The sequence below is a fragment of the Cervus elaphus genome, chromosome 25, assembly GCF_910594005.1.
Source record: "Cervus elaphus chromosome 25, mCerEla1.1, whole genome shotgun sequence".
NCBI lineage: Eukaryota > Metazoa > Chordata > Mammalia > Artiodactyla > Cervidae > Cervus > Cervus elaphus.
The window spans coordinates 6,158,243-6,179,356 of record NC_057839.1 but is presented as its reverse complement, the minus strand read 5'-3'; the positions used below and the strand labels follow the sequence as shown (position 1 = coordinate 6,179,356).

The 21,114-nt window shown below is 50.8% G+C and overlaps 1 protein-coding gene and 1 long non-coding RNA gene across 5 annotated transcripts in view; one reads left to right on the top strand and one right to left on the bottom strand.

Annotated features, from left to right (window-relative positions):
- Nucleotides 1-21,114, bottom strand: part of KCNIP1 (potassium voltage-gated channel interacting protein 1) — a 394,479-nt gene that overhangs the window by 131,608 nt on the left and 241,757 nt on the right. The gene's annotated exons all lie outside the window — the stretch shown is intronic.
- Nucleotides 14,455-19,218, top strand: LOC122683726. Its single transcript, XR_006337798.1, has 3 exons — nucleotides 14,455-14,479; nucleotides 16,013-16,102; nucleotides 19,184-19,218. It is a non-coding gene; the product is annotated as an uncharacterized LOC122683726 (long non-coding RNA).

The following is a 21,114-nucleotide window of genomic DNA, read 5'->3' as shown; positions in this document are numbered from 1 at the left end:
ATGACAGAATTTTCACAGGGGTAAAAATTGGTTCTTTCGGGTGGAGTGTGTGTGAAAAACAACGACAACAAAAACTTAACTTTTTTTATGTTTAAAGCACAGGTATGCATACAGTACATAGGTAGGTATACAGCATATTTTTGGCATTAAAATTTCATAGTGGAGGGGAAGAAGACAAAGGGGAAAAATGCCTAAAAAAGACATGAATGAAGAAAAGAACCAAGGGACTTCCCTGGTGGTCCAGTGGTTAAGATTCCACACTTCCACTGTAGGGGGTGTGGGTTCAATGACTGGTCAGGGAACTTAAGATCCTGCATGCTGCGAGGTGCCGCCAAAAAGAGAACAACAACAAAAAAAAAATGAAAAGAAAAAAAATTTAGCAGCTGAGAAGCAATCAGCAGTTGGACCACAGATCCCAGTACACAGATGGGGTGAGTGTGCCCTCCGGGCTGTCGGCTGATAGGACACTGCATGAGTTATAGCCCACAGTGAGAAAGTGAGGCTGAGGTTTTGGCCAGCCTCGATGCTGGCCAAACAAGCCGACAGCTTTACTTCACCCCTTGTCTCCACTCATGCCCAGTGAAATCTGTCGCCAGCCCCCCAGCAGGTCCCTGGCTCTCCTCTTGGCTGTGGCAATGTTTGGGAAGCAGATGAAGGCAGTTCCCAGGGGCTGATAGTCCTTCCCAGCCAGCTGCCCCCACCTGCTTTGTGACACAGCCGGAGGAAGCAGGTCTTCCCTGGGAACACGTGCTCAGCCATTCCATCCCATTGTTCCCTGGGACTTGATGGTTACTTGGGAATCACCTATTTCAACTCATCACCTCTTGTGGGCACCAGAGCTGGGTGACCTCCTCTTGAACACATTCAGTCTGCAAGCCCCTGGTGCATCCACGCCGTCTCCTCTTCTGGGCCATGAAGAGCCAGCCACACAGAAACCAGCCACCCCCTACTGAGGACTAACCAGGCAAGGCCTTGCGCTCCTTTACAGAAGTTCTTTACTGTCCTTCCTGATTAAACAAACCTTCTTCTAACGTGTCTACACATTGCTGTTTATTCTACCAGTCAGGACAGGCTGAGATCTGCTGCAGTAACAAACAATCCCCAAATCTCAGTGACTAAAAGCAACAAAGGTTCATTTCTAGCTCCTTCCCCTCCTTCCCTTTCTTTTCTCTTACTTCTCCTGTTCCTAACTTCTCCATCCATTTCTCTCCCCGTTTCCTGTGCCTTTGGGTTCAAAATCTTGGCTTTCTCACTAGCAATGTAACTTTGGGCATGTTAAACTCAGGTTTTTTTTTTTTTTAATGCCTCAATTTCATAATCTTTCAAGCAAGAGGCAATCATATTACCCATTTAACGGACTGTTGAGAAATTAAATGAATTAGTGCATGTAAAGCTCTCAAACCACACTGAACATAACAGAAATGCTCAGTGTTCTGTCCAATTACATATATTACTATGACTCTGGAAAGGAGTCAGAAATGAAGACTGTGTGAAGACCCTCACAGTCCTGATGGATGGGAGACAGGTGCTGGACAGGCACAGGGGGTGGTCGTGGTCCACCCTAACGGGGTGGGAAGGGGCTTCAAGTGAGGGACTGGAGCTGGGCTCCAGGGAGAGGCAGGTGTTTGCCAAGGGGTGATGAGCAGAAGAGCATTGAGGACGAGATCAGACACTACGGTCAGTGGGAGAATCCACACAGCTCGGGGTGTGTGGGGTGGGGATGTTCCATAGGAGGGAGTCACGATCAGCTGTGAATTCTAGCAAAATCTCTGCTGTGTGAAAAGCAGATAAGATCAGGACTCAGCCCAGAACCAGGCAAGTGGTCAAGGGGAGCTGATGCTGCCATCGAGGGAGACAGGAAAGACCTCTGGAAGGAGGAATCAGCAGAACCTACAGCCCGATTGGCCCTTAGGGATAAAGGAGGCATTAGCCACAGGTTTCCAGCCTGCCCAAGGCGGGTAGGACAGGGCGCACACCTTTAGCAGAAAGGATACACCGTGGGCCCTGAATTATGCTGGCTACATTCACTCAGAGCCAAACCTAACGACGTTAGTCTGGGGCATGGTGATCGGTCTGCCCTCCTGCTGCCACCATGGTGATGAGACTCCACTCCATTAACGCAATTTACTCCATCTCCTTAGACCCGGGAAAATGGGAGCGATCTCTAGGGAGGGCTGTGTGATACCTGACCTCCGGCTCACCCTGGGAAGTGCTGCATTTTCAGCCCTGCAGGCAGAAGGCCTGTTTGCTGTCACTCATCCACGCTCTTATCGAGGTTCCCAGGATGTGTGATTCAGCCGAGGGATCTGCAGCCTCCTCCCCCGTCGCCCCATCAAGTCTCTGGAAGGGAGAGCAAGTGCTCCCTACCCGTGATGGCTCAGTTTCACTAATTGCACTTAATTCCTCTGCACTGTGCCTGGCAGGGGCCTGCTGAGAGCTCTCCACCGACTCTCCGCAGAGTTGGCGGCCCTGTGGCTGGGAAGGAGGGCGGCAGAGGGAAGCGAGGGGGCCACAGGCTCGGGGAGGGAGCGCGCTTTCTGCCAAGTGTTTCCGGAGCTCACACAGGCTTGCTGCCTCCTGCCCCACCTGCGTCGTAACTGGGTGTTGGTGTGTCTGGCTTTCTTATGAGCCAGGAGCTTGCTGAGGGCAGAGGCTGCTGTGGACATCTCTGTCTCCAGAACCTGTCCAAGCCGCTCATAAATGTTTGTGGACACGTCAGGGGGATTATTCACTAGCACGTAAGCTTAGGAGGGCAGGGACTTGTGTCTCTCTTGTTAACTGCTACATAACCAGCACAGAGCACAGTGCCCGGCAAGTGTTGAACAAACACATATTGAATGAATGACTGAACGAATCTTCCCTCCCAGCAACCCTGCAAGGTAGGCGTGGTAGACTGCATCACTGGGTCATAATCCCCCCGCCCCCTCGCCCTTCCCTGCCCCACCGGCCCTGGGCTTGGCCGTGTGACTCACTTTGACAATATAACAATTGGGAACCTGACTCCAAAATTTCTGCTCTATGCTGTGAAAGCTGGGAGGAAGAGTGGACTTGGGACCTGGTGTCCCAGGCTCCAGGAAGGCAGCCGTGGCCATGAACTCCAGGGGAAAAGGAAGGCTTGACAGATGGCTGTCTCTGTGGCCCTGACCACCCAGCATATGATGCCTCCCACAGGGTTACATGGATGATTCCACATTGTCTAACATTTTCTTACTCTGAGCAACTGGTTCTAACGCTGTGCCCTGCCCCTCAGTCATGCTAACTCTCTATCGTGCTGTGCTTTTCATGGGAATTAGCCTTGTCTTTCAAAGATGCCATGAGGCATAGGGTGGAGAACTCAGTACCAGCTGTGGATAGCCGGAGCACGGGCTCTGCCGAGCTCTCATCATGGGACACCAGGCAAGTCAAGCCCCTCTAGAACCTGGACGACTGGAAGGCAGGGGCCTGCACCAGAGAAGCTCAAATGACCTGTCTTGCTCCAGTTCTAAAAGCTGCCTTCCTCCTCGACCCCCAGCTGGAGCTGAGAACCATTTTTTCTCAGAATCAAAGTTAATTAGAATTGTGAGCTGGAAACGCATCTCAGAGACCCTCAAGAAATGATGGCTGCATCTGAGTCTCACTGTCAAGCCAGAAGATCTGAAATTAAACCCTACCTTTAGCATTTCTTACCTATGTGACTTTAGAAAAATCAGCTGGTCTGGGAAGACCTCAGTTTCCTGATGCAGAAAATGGGTGATAATAGCTATTGTGTACAGCTATTTATGGACTTTCCTGCTGCCTCAGTGGTAAAAATAATCCACCCGTCAACACAGAAGACACAGGTTCAATCCCTGGGTTGGGAAGATCCCCCAGAGAAGGAAATGGCAACCCACTCTAGCGTTCTTGTCTGGGAAGTCCCATGGACAGAAAAGCCTGGCAGGGTAGAGTCTATGGACTTGCAAAAAGAGTTGGACATGACTAGCAACTAAACAACAGAGCTATTCACAAGATGAAAGGACCTAAAACATGTGAAAGAACCCTGACTGCGTTAGGTGCCCACTAAGTTTGGAATATGCATCTCTAGGATGATCTTCCAGGAGGAGGGGAAGGTTATACGTATTACTGTGGATTTTGGCAGACAGACACAGGCTGATGGTTTGTCTATTGTTGTTTAGTCCCTAAGTTGGGTCCAACTCTTTTGTGACCCCATGGACTGTAGCCCACCAGGCTCCTTTGTCCATGGGATTCTCCAGGGAGGAATACTGGAATGGGTTGCCATTTCCTTCTCCAGGGGATCTTCCCAACCTAAAGGAAATATATCCTACTGGTTTATAATCATCGGACCATTTATTAATAAGTGTATCAGTGGTCACACTCAGCACATTACTTATGAACTTGTTGAATTCTTAAACAACTCTATGAAATAGGTAGAATACTCCAAATTTACATATTGATGAAACTAAGGCATCGAGAATTGGCCAAGCTCACTCAGTTACTGAAAGGCACAGCCAGTGTTCAAATCTGGATCAGCCTGGCTCCAGAGTCCTGGCTCCTAATAGCTATGCAAGGACACTCTCCAGGCTTCTTACTACTTGGAGCTGAGTGAGAACAGGAAGCCTGCCTGGCATGCTGTGTCTGACAACACTGCTTGACTGCCTAGAACTGCTTTTATTAAACTGTGCCTTGAAAAGGTTCCACATATCTGCTGAGGAGAAACTTAAGAAGCAACCCTATAAAACTCTGATGGTGTTTACAATAAGGATTTGGTTAAAACACTAGCTCACCCACATCACACAGGGCTCGGAGGAGAAATTTCTCTCACATATCCATGTTAACGACCAGCATGTTCTCATTCGAAGGTAAGTGGTTCTCAAATGTAGATGTGCATCACCATTACCTGGAGGCTTGTTAAGACACTGATGACTGAGCCTCACTCTCAAATTCTATGCTGGGGCTTGAGAATCTGTTTATCTCACAGATTTCCAGGTGAAGCGGAGTCCACTGGTCTGCGGACCATGTACTGAGAAACAGTGCTGTGGAATTTTGCAAAACAGATCATGTTTCCTTCTTTGCAGGGGCTGCTAGGAAGCTCAGAGACAAACTAGGAACCATCCTAGCAAGAGTTCATGCACTTTTCCATTCTAGCTTTACATCTAGTTTCCTTTTATTTTTTTTTCCATTTGCATTTTCCTAATTGTCACAAGATCCTGACTCAGATAAATGAGTAAGTTAGCATTCAAAAATTTTTGTTCAACTGTATCTTTATAAGTCACCAAAAAAAAAAAAAAATTCCTTGTGAAATGTACACACACAAAAGTAAAAGATTCAGTGAAATGGCTAAGTGCTTAGATTACAGCATTAGGTTGCCCAGGGATTCACTGTGCATCAGTGCATCAGTTCTCTGTGCCTTCTCTGTGCATCAGTTTCCTCTTATGTAATACAATACTTCCACTTCCTAAGCCCCTTGGGAAGATTTTGCATGTGATAGGGCATGCAATGAAGTGCTTATTAGCATGGCGCCTCACATCACCAGCTCGATAAATGCTGGTGATCGTGATAATTACCGTCTGCCAGAAGCATAAATAAATAGCCTTGTGGCTGCCATTGCTCTCTGTTGACTCTCCCACTGGAAGGAAGTGAGGAAGAGCTTTCTCATTCTGTGTGATAAGAAGCCTCTGTGGGGAGGACGGCTTTCTCTTTTCTGGTCTTTGAGATGTATGATTCTGCAGGAGACAGAGTGAACTCCACACACCGTGGTGAACAACTTTTCCTGCCCAGAGTACGACATTGTGGGGAGCACCGGGAGGCCCCATTACATCGCTGTCACACCGGGGGAAACAGACGTCTCCCTGCTGGAGAGTGATGACAAGTAACATTAAGGCACCAAACCCCAGTGTTCAGAGCCTGACTCAGAGCCAGAGAAACCTTCCCCGCCTCCATCCAGACTCAGGCGTCCAGCGAGGACCTTAATCCTGAGTTTTTAACCCTTCCTCCAGCAGAGAGGATTTTACAGAGCAGGAAAGGAGCAGTGTGGCTTTGTCATTTCTCTCAACGAAGAAATTCCACCACCTTCATGCTCATTTCATCTCCGTTACGAGTCAGCTGGTAGACACACTTCTCCCCATTGTTAGCGTTTTTATTTGTTTACTTCTGGCTGCGCTGGGTCTTCGCTGCCCTTTGGGCTTGCCTCTGGCTGCAGTGTGTGGGGGATGCTCCCTAGTGGCCATGCAGGGGCTTCTCCTCGTAGTGACTTCTCTTTCTGCGAAGCGCAGTCTCTAGGTGCCCAGGATTCAGCAGCTGGGGCACGTGGGCTCAGCCTTTGCAGCTCTTGGGCTCTAGAGCACAGGCCCGATAGTGGTGGTGCACAGGCTTCGTTGCCCCACAGCAGGTGGGATCAGCCCGGATCAGGATTTGAACTCGAATCTCCTGCATTGGCAGGTGGATTCTTTAGCACTGAGAGCCACGAGGGAAGCTCTAATTTCCCCCATTTCACGGGTGAGTAAACTGAGGCTCAGAGAAGCAGAGTAAATTGCTGAGGTCACATCATTGAAGTTGGCTTCCCAGGTGGCACAGTGCTAAAGAATCCACCTGCCAATACAGAAGACAGGAGATGTGGGTTCGATCCCTGGGTCGGGAAGATCCCCTGGAGGAGGAAATGGCAACCCACTCTAGTATTCTTGCCTGGAGAATCCCATGGACAAAAGAGCGTGGCAGGCTACAGTCCATGGGGTTGCAAAGAGTTGGACATGACTGAGCACACATGCATCATTTATGTTATCTGACTTCAGCAGCCATTCTCAAGCGATGACAGCGTGAAACCCAGCAAGTCGGCTGCCTCGGGGTTTAAACTTCTTTCACCCTCCTCCATCTGCTCTGCTGTTTGCTTACCAACCCTGATGACAGCTGGATGAAATGACGTCTTATCTGGAAAGAATTTAATGATGTCCTCTTTCTCAGGAGAGCCTGGGTCCTGAGCAGTAGCACGGAAGACTGGGAAAGAGGGCAGGATTTGAGCCGTGTGCCAAACAGGCTTCTGTGTCAACTTTTGGTGCCCACTCTTTTCCGGTGCTCACTCCCCTGACCCTGGTACAGTTCTGAGGTGAAAACCTTCCAGATGATATCTGGGTGGCACACAGAGGCCCAAAGTAGGAGCCGTTACCACGGAATACCCAGCAGGACAAGAGGCAGAAGTGGTTTGCTGTAGGGACGGAACCTCGCCCCCAGGCTGGGCAGGCCCGGGCTCTGGCCCTCGCTCTCATTGACAGAGGCGGTGTGACCTTGTGTGTGACCTTGTGTGTGACCTTGTGTGGGACTCAGTGTGATGCGGCCCCTCAGGACTGCCTGGCCTGCAGCTTCACGCTCCTCCTGAGGCCGATCTTCCTCATTCCATCTTCCTTCCCAGAGTACACTGACCGATGGCCCCAAGACGGCCACATCCCTATCCCTGGGGCCTTTGTTTTTAACCTGGCAAAGAATTTGAGATGTGGTTAGGCGAAAGGTCTTGAGATAAGGCCATCATCCAGGATCATCCAGGTGGACCCTGAATAAAATCCCAGGTGTCCTTTTAATAGGAAGGCAGAAGGAGGTTTGACACACACAGAAAAGGAGAAGGAGGCAGACATTGGAGGGATGCGGCCCGAAGTCAAGGAATGCTGGCAGCCACCAAAATCTGGAATAAGGGACTGCCCTGGCCGTCCAGAGGTTGACTGTCTACCTTCCGATGCAGGGGATATGGGTTCTGTCTCTGGTCAGGGAACTAGGATCCCACATACCTTGGGGCAATGAAGCCTGCACACCACAACACAGCCAGAGAGAAACCCGAGCCCGAAGCCGGGACCTGACTCAGCCAGATAAACAAATAAATAAAATACACATTAAAGATCTGGGAGAAGCAGGGAACTCCCTTCTTCTGACAAGGAGCGTGGCCATGATAACACTTTCACTTCCGCCCAGTGATACTGATTTTGGAATTCTGAGCTTCAGAACGGTGAGAAAATAAGTTTCTGTTGTTCCCAGCCCATCTAATACGTGGCAATTTGTTACAGCAGCTACAGGAAGCTAATACACTCCCAAACAAATTCAATTCTAAAAGTATTGGCAAGGCATGTAGAGTTTACTGAAGGTTTCAAGGGGAGATGAGAAAAGAATTCACATTGAACATGATTCACTAGTAGCTGGAGATGAACCAGGCTCCGCGTTAGAGTTCTGCTCTCCAGGAACCCGCCCCCCATCGTGTCGCCATACGATCCTGACACCCCAGAGTGTCAGGAGCACTTTACCAATTGCCACTCTCAGACAAACAAAAGGAGCCCCTTTGAAACAGAGCAGTCAGCAGGTGGGGACTGACCGTGTATAAGGAGACACTGTTTTCTTTTCCATGAGTGGACTGATCCGGGATTTAAGGGTCAGACAGACCCAAAGTCCCCTTGGAGGCTCCCAATGATGGCTGGGAGACAGTGAGCTCTTGGCAGGAGCCTCATGATCTCATCTGTAAAGTGGGGGTTTGAATACCTACCTCGTGTGTCATTTTAAGAACAGGAAAGGCACCTAGGCCTGGGTTTGGCACACAGTCATCACTCAGGGATCACTTATGTTAGGTACTAATGCTTGCATTAACTGAGCACTTGCTGTGGGTCAGGCATCACCCTACACTTGTTACAGGGACGAGCTCACCTACTCCTCTCTCCTGCTCTGGGAGACATGCATGAGAAGATGGAAGCGCAGAGGCCAATCACAGAGAATGAAGGTGACTGTGAGTGACACGCGGATCCAAACCGGGACGTCCCACTGCGGAGCCACATCCTTAGACCTTGAAATGAGATGGTCACCTAAGCGGGGATGCGGCTGTGTCTGGGCGTGCTGGCAAACCTGCGGGGGCCTGAGCATTTCTTACGAGAGCACACAGCTCGGGAAAGGAACTTGCAGGAGCAGCTGGGCAGTGAGCGGGCAGCTTGGCGGCTGACGGCGGCATCTGGCCCCAGCCTAGGGCACTGTCTGGTGGGAGAGAGAAGCTTTCTGGATGAAGCGGTGCTTCAGGGGAGAAGCAGAGCAGCAGGAGACAGAAACAGCTGATGCCGCGTCTTGAGCGGAGTTTCTGCAGCTACGTTGGGAATGCGAACCAAGGACTTTTGAGTTATGACTGTACATGTGGCCTCATGGTACAGCCTGTCTGCAAGGTAACGGTTAATAATTTTAATAAGTGTTGTTATGAGGACTCAGTGAGGTCACACACGTGTTTTGGATATGTCACATGGGCTGCCAGGCTCAGGTTCCTACACTCCCCAACCCACAGCCCAGGAGAAAGGAAAAAACCTGAGATAATCGAGTTCAGGGCCATGGGACTTCAGGCTTCTCCCACCCTCCTGTTCTCCAGAAATTTGGCCACAAAGAGCTGTCAGTCATTTCATAGGCTGTCCAGACTGCTTGCTGCCTGCCAAGGATTAAAGACAGATGGTCTTCACACCACTTAGAGTCGCTCAGTCGTGTCCGACTGTGCGACCCCATAGATGGCAGCCCACCAGGCTCCTCCGTCCCTGGGATTCTCCAGGCAAGAATACTGGAGTGGGTTGCCATTTCCTTCTCCAAGTCTTTGACACTAGATGGCCATAATTTTATTTTTTAAAAAGGAAAACAACAAGTGTTAGCAAGGGTGTGGCGACACTGAAACCCTTGTATGTGACTGGTGAAAGTGTGTTAGTCACTCAGTCGTGTCCAATTCCTTGTAACCCCATGGCCTATAGCCCGCCAGGCTCCTCTGTCCATGGGATTCTCCAGGCAAGAATATTGGAGTGGGTTGCTATTTCCTTCTCCACAGGTACAAACAAAATGGTGCAGCTACTGTGGAAAGCAGTTTTTCAGCTACCCAACAAGTTAAACAGAAAATTATCCTAAGACTGGCAATTCCACTCCTGGTATGTACTCAGAAGAATGGAAGACACGTGTTCAAAAGAAAAAAAAAACATAAATTAAAGGACATAGCAGCACCATTCACAGTAGCCAAAAGATGTAAAAATCTGAAATGTTCATCAAACAGTGAACGTCTAAACAAGATGTGGCATAACTGTACAGTGGAATATCATTCAGTCACACGAAGGAATGGAGCGCTGACATGCGCCACAGGACTGACCCAGAGACCCTGACGCTGAGTTGGACACATAGGCCACATCTCATCCCACGTGTGTGAGACATCCAGAGCAGGCGCGTCCATGAGGCAGGAAGCAGGCCAGTGGTGGCCAGGAGCTGGGGAGGAGGCGAAGAGTGGGCACTGGGTTTGCATTTGGGTTGATGAAAAGTTTGGGAATTAGGTAGTGGTGATGGTGCCACAATGTTGTGAACATATCTAATGCACTGAATTGAACACTTTAAAATGAGTAAAATAAGGATACAAATGGACTTGTCTGCAACACAGAAGTGTACTCAGCCTGGGAGGTCAAACTTGTGGTTGCCAGAGGGGAGAGGACGGAGGGACAGCTCGGGGGTGTGGACTGACATGTGCGCACTGCCGGGTTAGAGTCGATAACCAAAGGGGACCTGCTCTTTGTATAGCACAGGCAACTCTGCCCGATCCTCTGTGGTAATCCAAACGGGAAACAGAATTTGAAAAAGAAATTGTTGCTGTTGTTCAGTCGCCAAGTCGTGTCTGACTCTTTGTGACCCCACGGACTAAAGCATGCCAGGCTTCTCTGTCCCTCACCACCTCCCAGAGTTTGCCCAAGTTCCTGTTCACTGAGTCAGTGATGCCATCCAACCATCTCAGCCTCTGTCACGTCGTCCTCCTCATGCCTTCAATCTCTTGCAGCATCAGTCTTTTCCAATGATCGGCTCTTCCCATCAAGTGGCCAAAGTAGAAGCTTCAGCATTAGTCCTTCCAATGAGTATTCAGGGTTGATTTCCTTTAAGATCAACTGGTTTGATCTCCTTGCAGTCCAAGGGACTCTCAAGAGTCTTGTCCTGCACCAGTTTAAAAGCATCAACTCTTCGGCGCTCTGCCTTCTTTAAGGTCCAGCTCTCACACTCATACATGACTACTGCAAAAACCATAGCCTTGACTAGATGGACCTTTGTTGGCAAAGTGATGTCTTTGCTTTTTAATACACTGTCTAGGTCTGTCATAGCTTTCCTGCCAAGAAACAATCGTCTTCCAATTTCATGGCTGCTGTCACCATCCACAGTGATTTTAGAGACCAAGAAGAGGAAATCTGTCACTGTTTTCACCTTTCTCCCTTCTATTTGCCATGAAGTTATGGGACCAGATGACATGATCTCAGTTATTTTAACATTCAGTTTTAAGTCAGCTTTTTCACTTCTGGCAAGTATTCAAAAGAACTAAAAACACGTGTTCAAAAAAAAAACCAACCTTGTAAATGAAAGTTCATAGCAGTGCTATTCATAGCAAACAAAAGATGGAAAAATCAGAGAATCAGATACATCAGCCCATCTTTATATAATTATTGTAATAAAATACCCATCGCAAAAAATTGACTCTATTTTAACCACTTTTTGGACACATAGAGCTAGCTTTTCTTTTTAATTTTCATTTTCTATTGGCATATACTGACTACCAGGGTGCTTCAGGTACACAGCAGTGACTCAGTTATGCACATACATGCGCTTGGGGGAACCGAAGCTCAGAAGGGCATGCCCGCTCAAGAATCAAACGCAGGCCTTTAACCGCTGCTCCGTGCTGCACCCCAAGTTGGGCTGATTCCTGTCCAAGTCATTTCCTGAGCTGCAGGACGGACAGACGGAGATCCACTGGCTTAGAGAGCCAGACCGCTCGGGAAAGAGGCACTGCGCATCCCAGTGCAAATGGATCTTCTTTGCGCCAAGAAGTTGTTTGCAGAGAACCTCCTGGCCCGGGTGGGGTATGTGTATGCCCCAGCCCACCCCCTCCTGGGGGCTGAACCTGTCTCACTGGCATTTGTAGTCAGTTTGGCCAAACGGGGCCACTGACTCAGTTCCCAGGAAAGGGCAGGTCTGGGAAATGCCTGAGCAGCTCCGCTGGAAGGTTCCCATGGTCAGCCCCGCAGGTGGGCCCGCTGACCTCCATGAAGCACCAGGAATGAGCACAGAGCAGGGATGTTTCTTTCTGTGGCTTGCTCGCCTTCAGCCACCATCTGGCTGACCTCCACCCCCTTCCCCAGACTCCTTGGAGACAAACAGGCCACGTGCACACAAAGCCTTGCGTTCCCAGCTGCCGCGTGCCTTCTTCCTACAAGTGTGACACAGGCCACGGTGAAGGTCAAGATGGGCTCTGGGGGACTTGCTTGGTGGTCCAGTGGCTGAGACTCTGTGTTCCCAAGACAGGGGGCCTGGGTTCAGTCCCTAGGGTGAGGGAACTAGATCCAACATGCTGCAACCAAGGGTTCATATATCGCAACTAAAGATCCCACATGTTGCAACGAAGGTCAAAGAGCTCAGGTGCTGCAACTAGGACCAGGTACGGCCAAATAAATCAAATAAATAAATATTTTAAAAAATAGATAGGCTCTGGGCCGAGGATCCTAAGTGTCCTGGCTGGCCTCGTGGTGGCTCTGCCGTTTCTTTCCTCTGCTACTCCAGCTCCCCCCACTGAACCTGCTGTGTCCAACACAAACTGCTGTCTCCCGGGCTGCGGCACTAGAGAGGACTAGCCAGGCTCCGCCGCATCCCTGCCCCACCCGCCCCACGTGGCATGACTGAGTACACCCCCTGTTATTCCAGTTGACTTTCCATCACTGGCAACCAAGAGAATCCTGATGGATAGAACCCAAGGAAATCCCTCGAAAATCAGACCTACCCTTCATCCCACCTTCCCCATTTCGGTGAGTGGCGCCACCTGTTGGTCAAGTCAGACACCTGCAAGGCTCCTCCTGCCCCTCACACCCAGGGCGGATCAGCCTCCATGCCCAGCTGACTTTACCTCCTACCTCTTGAACTTGGCCCTTTCTCTCTACCTTAGTTCAGGCCTCATCATCTCTTGTCCTTATCAGTCTTCCTTAAAAGTTTCTCAAATGACTTCTGCACCCCCAGGGTCTTTCCTTCTAACTTCTGCTTCTCCCCCAGTTCACCCTCCGGTAGTGAGTAAAACAAGAGGGATTTCCACAAACCCCAGATTTCATGCTCTGTCCCCATGTGAATAACACCTAGGTCTGTGTTCCAAAGTCCAGACAATCCTGCCTGGCAGTAAAGACTCTGCCCAGCCTGGGCTCCACTTATCCTACGCCCCAGCAGGAGCTCCCCTCTGCCCCTGACCACATAGGACTTGAAAACGTGCTGGGCGCTCTCACCCTCACCCCTGCTCATGCTGGCTCTTTGCGGGGGCAACCTCTGTGCTTCTCTGTTTGGCTAGCTGGTCACCTCCATGGCCCCTGCCCTCACATGCCCCAAACCGTGTCATCTGTCCTCCCTGGGCTCTTTGCCCCAACCCCTTAAACGGCCTCATCACACGTCCCCAACCCTCTGTTTGCCCCTCTGTTTCTGGGGCGTCTGTCTCATCCATCACTGTGGGCCTGGCTCCCAGCACAGGGCCTGCCACACAGTAGGGGCTCATGAAGGAGCCAGTAAACAAGTGAATAAAAAATCATCAGTGAGTCTGAGCTCAAGGCTCTTGACTCTCAGGCGAGGAAAGCGGAAGCTTTTCCTTCCCATCCTCCTTCCCTCCAAAGGTGTGATCTGGACCACTGTGGCTCCTCTGCACAAATTCAGCTCAGCTGAACCTCCAGCGACACTTTGAATTCCTGTAAATTACTTTCCTGCTATGACTTGTAAGCTGGGTTGCCAAGCAACGAGAGGGGATTTGGTCCTTATCAAAGGGCCTCATCTGCACATTTTGCACTCGGAAGGTGTCCTAGTTCACATTGGGGGTGAGCAGAACCCCACTCTTTCAGCCCCTCTGCTCTGCTGGGGACCCCAGCTACAATCTCACCCTTGGCCCTGAAAGGAGCTGGCCACACCTGGGGGGCCCTGAGATGGTCTCTTTCTGAGCTGTGATGCTGACTGGCTCACTCCGGGGATTAGGAGAGGAGAGCGTGCTTGTGAGCTATGACCTGGCCCATACCCAGAGACCACACACTTGGAAATCAGGAAGCTTGGGGTTTGCAACCCTCAGCTGGCACTTAGCCACATGCCCTTGGGAGTGCATGTCTCTGTGGGGGGTCTGGCTTGCTCACCCGGTCAGTGTAGGTGGTAAAACCACTCGCCAGGGCCGGGGCGGGCAGCGATTAGATGCGATGATATGAATCCCTCTGTGACACCTGGCACGTGAGTGGCTGCGGTTATTTGTAATCCAGGAGGTCTGTCACCACCCTGGACAGTGGAGACGCCAGCACTGGGCTCTCAGGCCTTGAGTGAGAGCCCCTGCTTGTGCCTCCCGAGTCACCAGAGGGAAACAAAAGGAATCACAGTTACCCTGTGGCCCTTTGGGAGAGTCCTTCACCTGCCCCAGATGGCACACCACAGGACAGGGGAGTGGATGCCTGCCTCGTCTACAAGTTCCTGCGGCCCGGGAGCAGACGGGGAGGTGGTGAGCGGTGGAGAGGTGTGGGCCCAGAGGGAAGCCACTCCTGTGGACTAGATGGGGGCTGGGGTGCAGAGTCCCCAGCAAGTCTTTGTTGATGACTGGTCTTAAAAGCAAAGCAAACCCATGCTTTGTGCAGGAACTAGTCTTAACCTTTCAGAGTCCTGCAAATTGAAGACATCAGAGGAAGGTTTGAGTGTGGCACAGGGTGGGGCCCTTGGGCTTCCAGGGTCTCCGAATCAGACCCAGAGGGAGCTGCCTGCCTCGCCCAAGTGGGGAGAATCCACGGTGAGGTCCTTTGAAGCTGACGTCAGCTTGGTCCCTCTGGTACTGTCCCCATCTTGGGGGCAGCTCTATCCCCTGCTGCCTGCTTCACTGCCCTCTGCCAGGGTCAAGGCCCAGGTTAGACTCCAGACAGCCTGCGCCCCTTCAAGGACACCATTCCAGATGCCCGAAGGCTGCATGATGGTCCCTTACTGTGCCGTGAAGCCTCCACTGTAGCAGGAAGCACACGTTCCAGCCTCCTTCTCGTGACCTCTGCACTTGAGCCAGGTCTGGTCCTCGTATGGTCTGTAGCCCCCACACAGGGTGCAAACAGATTAGGTGTCTATTACAACAAGTAAGAGGTGTAATGAATGCAGTCTCTTTTTCTAATTTCTCCACTGCTAATGCACTTATTGCTTCTGCCCCTACCTGCCCTCAGATTTCATTCCATTTCCTTCTTCCATCTTGCCCAGCTATCAAATACCTTGTGTCCTATTGGTATTAAAAACTGAAAGAAGCCCTGAACAGCTAACCTGCCTCATCCTAGCGAGGGGGATGAAGCCAGAGCCCAGGATTTTCAGGGCAGAACTAAAGCCAGGCTGAAGTTTTAAGGGATGCTCTAGTCTGGCTCCCAGGAAAGGTTCCACCTTCTGCCTCCATCTCTTGCTCCATCTCTGGGGATGGCTGGCAGCTGATGGTGGTTCTGATCCATTGCTCCCATAATTACCTCCAAATGTTATTTTCTTGAAGCCATATTCTCCTCCACACCGCTGTGACTCCCAGCCGTCCCCACCACGTGCCATTAGTTTCAAATCTGGAGATGGTGTATTTAAAGGGCACTGCAGCCCAGCTCACAGCCCTGGTGTATGAACTGGGACAGGGTGCTCTGGAGAGAGAGGAGAGGAACAGCAGCTCACTGAATACCTACAAGATGTCTTGAACTTGCCAAAGGCAGGTGTGCTCTTTGCAGTGACCTGGGCGGTGGTACTGCATTTATATTCCTTGCTTTAAAGACTGAGGAAACTGAGGCTCCAAGAGGGCGTGCAACTTGCCCAAGGCCATGGAGGCAGTCGATGCCAGAATGTGGGCTCACACCACAGCCGTTTCCAAGTCTGTGCTCCATTCCCTGCCCACTCCTCCCACATTCTGTTCAGAAATGCCCCAGGTGATCCAGGGTCAACTCTTGGGAAAGGTGCATGTGTAAAGGTCAAAGTCCTGGGGGCCAGAGACCCTTTCTCACCCAGGAAGCTCTGACCCCTCTCTCTGTCCCCACAGAGCCTGGAGCTGGGAGTCTGACCCCAGTCTGACTCTGGGCTGGCCTCACTTCAGCTTTCCTGGTGAAATTTCACATCACTAAAGGCAGAGGTATGTACCCATTGCCGAGTTCCTGGCAGGCTTCCTTCAGTAAACATGCACTTACTTCTTTATTTGGACAGTAAGTAGGGAAGGATGACTGACTGCCACTGTGTGCCAGCCACCATGCTCAGCATCAGGATTCGCAACACTCTTCTGATTTAAACCCCAGTGTTCAACCCATTTTCTAGATGGGGATGCAAGCTCAAGCAGGCTGGCTGACTTGCCTAAGGTCACGGAGATGGTAAGTGGTAGAGTTGGGACTCAAAACTAAACCTGTCTAATTCCAGCCCAGTTCTGAAGTACAGTATTTCCAAGCATTAACTGGCCATCTTCTAGTTGCCAGGCATGGTGTTACTTAGTTTGTGAGAGCTCTCTCTTTGAATCAGCACAGTGGCAATGGATTATCTGTTACTAAATTGAATAGGGAAATTGAGACTCCAGGCATCTAACTGATTTGCCCAGGGTTGCGTGGCTCATGAGTGGTGGAATGGAGATTTGAATCGAATTCTTTTGATTCTACAGCTTAAACTCTAATCATTTGCTGTCCTACCCCTGCATGCCTACTGAATACAGGGCATGAAGCTAGGCTTTTGGGAGGCAGCCGTCAGTGAGACACCCTTCAGGGTGGATGACAAGGAGGCCCTCAGTTGCACTGCAGTGTGAGAAGGGCGGTCTGAGATGACTGTCTGGGGAGGGGAGGTGGGGAACATGGTGGGTATGGGTGCATGGGAGCCAAAGATGGCTTCCAAGAGTAGAGGAAGATTAGTTTCGATTTTTAAGGACAAGCAGGATTTGCATGGGGAAGAAATGAGGAAGGAAATTCCAGGCAGAGGAAATAGCCTGAGCTAAGGCCCAGAAGCAAAATACAGCATGATTTTCTCAGGGAAATGCAGGTCGTTTCATGTGGCACTGACCAAGAAAGAGTTCCAGGTGCCGAGCAATTTACGGTGAAGCTGGAGAGGCAGGCCAAGGCCAGGCTGAGTCAAGCATGAGGTGACAAGCAGCAGTGCACTCTAATGGTCAATCAGTCTATGACAAAGGAGGCAAGGATACGCAATGGAGAAAAGATAATCTTTAGAATAAGTGGTGCTGAGAAAACTGGACAGCTGTATGTGTAAGACTGAAATTAGGACATTTCCTCACACCATATAAAAAATAAACTCAAAATGGATTGAAGACCTAAATGGAAGGAGCTCTACGGTTTCAGGGCAGAATTTCATTCTTTTTTATGGCTGAATAATATTATAATCCATCGGGTACGTTTACCACATCTTCCTTATCTATTCGTCTACTGATGGACAGTTAGGTTGCTTCCATGTTTGTCCTTATTTAAATACCTCATTTCAGTCAGTGCTGAAGGAAGGAGAAAGTGGAGAAGATATTCAGGTGAGATTTAGAGCTTGGCCTTGGGTTCTCCAGTCTCTTCTCCTCCTCCCGCTCACAGTGTTCTAACTTCTCCCTTTCTGCTCCCAGACCCATCACATGTTCATGCCCGCCCCACAGTCCTGAGCATCACAGAATCTTAGGGTGGGAAAGCACTTTGATTCCTCCTGTCTACTGCCTCCTCTTCTACTTGTGACCAGAAATATGCTACTTGTTTACTTCCAATGATGGGGGACTCATTATAGAGATAAAGGACAAGTTGGGCAGTTGTAGGACCTTACTTGCCCTGATCTCATTTGAGATGTGAGAAACCTAAGCAGGTGCCACCATTAGATTGCATTAGATTGCACACAGTGTTCCTGGGGGAGAAAAGGGCCTTCTTAGTGTCTTTGGGTGAGAGGCCACAGTCAAAGATGAATGCATTGTATGTTACAATGACTTCGTTCGCCAGTGTAATCATAATAGCCTTTATTGAGCACTGGCTGTATGTCTGGTATTGTGTACTAGCTCATTTTATTTTATTTACTATTTATTGATGGGCTTTCCGGGTAGCGCAGATGGTAAAGAATCCACATGCAATGTGGGAGACCTGGGTTTGATCCCTGGGTTGGGGAGATTCCCTGGAGAAGGGCAAGGCAACCCACTCCAGTATTCTTGCCTGGAGAATCCCCATGGACAGAGGCGCCTGATGAGCTGTTTATTTATTTGTCTGTGCTGGGTCTTAGTTGTGATATGTGAAGCCTTAGTTGTGGCACATGGGATTTAGTTCCCTGACCAGGGATCAAACCCAGGCCCTCTGCATTTGGGAGTGCGGAGCTTCAGCCACTGGGCCACCAGGGAAGTCCCTGTATTAGCTCGTTTCAATTGCTGCTTCCGTTTCCACCAATAGACCGATGCCAGATTTTTAGAGGCGACATTTGCTAGAGGAAAGAGGAGTGAGCTGGCTCTGTCTGGCCCCTGTTCCAGTGCTTCTTCCAGCCTCCGGTTCTGGCTGAGGCAGTGTCAGTGGGCCTGTGCTCCAGGGCAGCCTGTGGGTCCAGGCAGGCTGATGGGCTCTAGAAACAGACCTACAGGATCTTACCTGTGGTCTGGGGCCTCAGCCTCTGCCCTCTCTCCACTCCCCCACCCCCCCCAACGGGACACTGTGTACCAGGCAGGGGGCAGCACTTCAGACGTGGTTTGGGGACTGTCTGCATCCTCAACACCCCGTTTCCACTTTGGCATCTGGGGCGGCAGGAAGCCTCTTTCCCTCCAGGCCTCAGCTGACTTCTGACCCCTGGTCCCAGACAGAGCAGGACAGCGCCCTGTTCCTGCACAGGGTCCTGCAGAAGTGTGAAAGGACCCCCGTGGACAGCTTCCAAGCCCCCCCTCTGCACAAGACCCAGATCTCCTCTCCTATAACCCCGGAGCCTCTGATGTGCGGGTATCCTTAGTAACGGGCGGGGCTCGGGCAGGCACCAGGCGGGAGCCTTGCCCTGCTCTGAGCATGTGCAGCTGTAGGCAGACAAATTCTCCTGATCCCAGGGTGTGAGTGTTCCTACAAGGTTCTTAATGCTGAAATGACACCTCTGCTTTCCACTTGTAAAATCTCAAGTGTGTCCATCCATCTCTCTTGCTCCTTCGATTCTTACAAAACCCTGTGAGAGAGGCCAAGTAGGTATTACTGTCTCCACTTTACAGGTAAGTATTACTGTCCCTGTTTTACAGATTAAAAAGTGAAGGGTGGAGAAGCAAAGTGATTTGCTGTGCAAGAGTTGAAGCAAGAAATCAGGGACTTCCGTGGTGGTCCAGTGGTTAAGAATCCACCTTGCAATGCAGGGGACGCAGGCTCCATCTCTGGTCTGGGAACTAAGCCTCCACGTACTGCAGGGCAGCTGAGGGCGAGCGTCACAGCTACTGAGGTCTGCGTGCTCCGGGCCCCTGTGTCCCAGCTGCTGAGCCCCATGCCACGACTCGAGAGCGGACGCAGCACCAAAGGATCTCACATGATGAAGCAAAAGATCCCGGATGCCACAGCTAAGACCGACGCAGCCGAATAAATAAATATTAAAAAAAATCAAAGTCAGTCCACCCGAGTCCTGGTTCTCTGCTTCTTCTATGCATGGTTTCCATGGGTTTGCATCCATACACACAGAGCTAGGTAACTCGTCTGGGGTCACCTAGCTAGAAGATGGTAGTGACAGAACTGAAACCCAGAGACCACGGCCGGGTGCCCGGTGCAGGACGTGTGGAACCCAGTGACCTTTCTCTGTCCCTTTTGGGCTGGTGTCCTCCTTACCTGCAGGTCCCTGCGGTCTGGGCTCCCACAGGTGATCTAGGGGGCAGGGCATGGGGTGGTAATTCCGTCCTTCTCCTGGCTTCCCTGGCCACCAGAGGGGCAGCTGGCTTCCCCTCATCTCCCATTTAAAGGGTGTCAAGCTTGCAGAAGGCAGATGAATGAGCTCTTCAGCTAGGGAAGATTTTGTTGCTAAAATACACGGTCTGATTACGAGTGATTGAGGGGCTGGAGAGGGAGATGCTCGTTGGCTGTGACTTGTTCTGGTTTGAAGTAGCTCTAAACAAGTCACCGGGAGGCAGGATCCGGGCCTGCAGGGTCCAGCGTTGCAGGCCTCTGGCAGTGACACATTCCCTGTGGACGCCAGGGCCGTTGCTGACAATCCTGGACAGGGTTTTCAAACAGTGTTTGAAATCAGATTCGGTACATTTATCTTGTCTCCTTTCCATTTGGCATGAAAGCTTCCCCATTTTTTTTTTCTTTCTTGCTCCCTTTTCTTCCTTCCTTTTGTACATATATGTCTTATTTTCTTATTTTTTGTCCTCTCCAGCAACAGAAGTGAGCTTCAAATTAAGGGAAGGCGGCTTGGGAAATGGAAGCCAGCCTGCTGCACATAATGATGCTGTTGGTGGCCCGGCCTGCGTCGTGGCACCGCCTCCGTGTCTGTCTGATAAAGAGACTCTGCTTGAGGGAATTCATCCTGTCAGGATTGAAGGCAGTGATTTGGGCCAGTGATTCATGACCCCTTGATGGGTGCATGAATACATTCATCTTCCAGATTTAACTCATTTCCGAAATCCATGATTGTCCACTCTGGCAGGAGGTGGCGATGGGCGGGGGGGCAAGCTCTCTGCAAACAGAGATGAAGGGGGACCCTGGCGGCTCCTCCACATGCTGGGAAACGTGGCTCAGGGAAGAGGTTTCGGTGAGACAGTCTGCAAGATGACTGGCTCAGCCCTGCAAGAAGGCTGGACGGCTTCTCCCTCGCGGAGAGGATGACAGTCAGACTCCCTTCTGTCACTATGCCTTGGTTTGAGTCATGGGACGGCCGCAGCTGCGACTGTCCTGGTCCTGTCCCTGAAGCCGGACTGAGCCAGCCACCCCCCAGTTGTGGACTCCCTGGGGCTTTCAGGGATGATGGCCCCGACCAACCCCAACAGGCAGAACGGCCAGCGGAGAGGAGCACAGATGCGGAAGGCGGGTCAGCTGGGCTCAGCCCTGACTTTTCCATTCTGGCGGCTGCTGTGTGAAAAGTGAGCACGTCACTTAAATGCTCTGGCCTCAGTTTCCCCAGAAAACTCACTCATGGCCTGGCTGTGTGACTGAAAGGAGTGAACATACACTGAACATTGAGCCTGGTGCA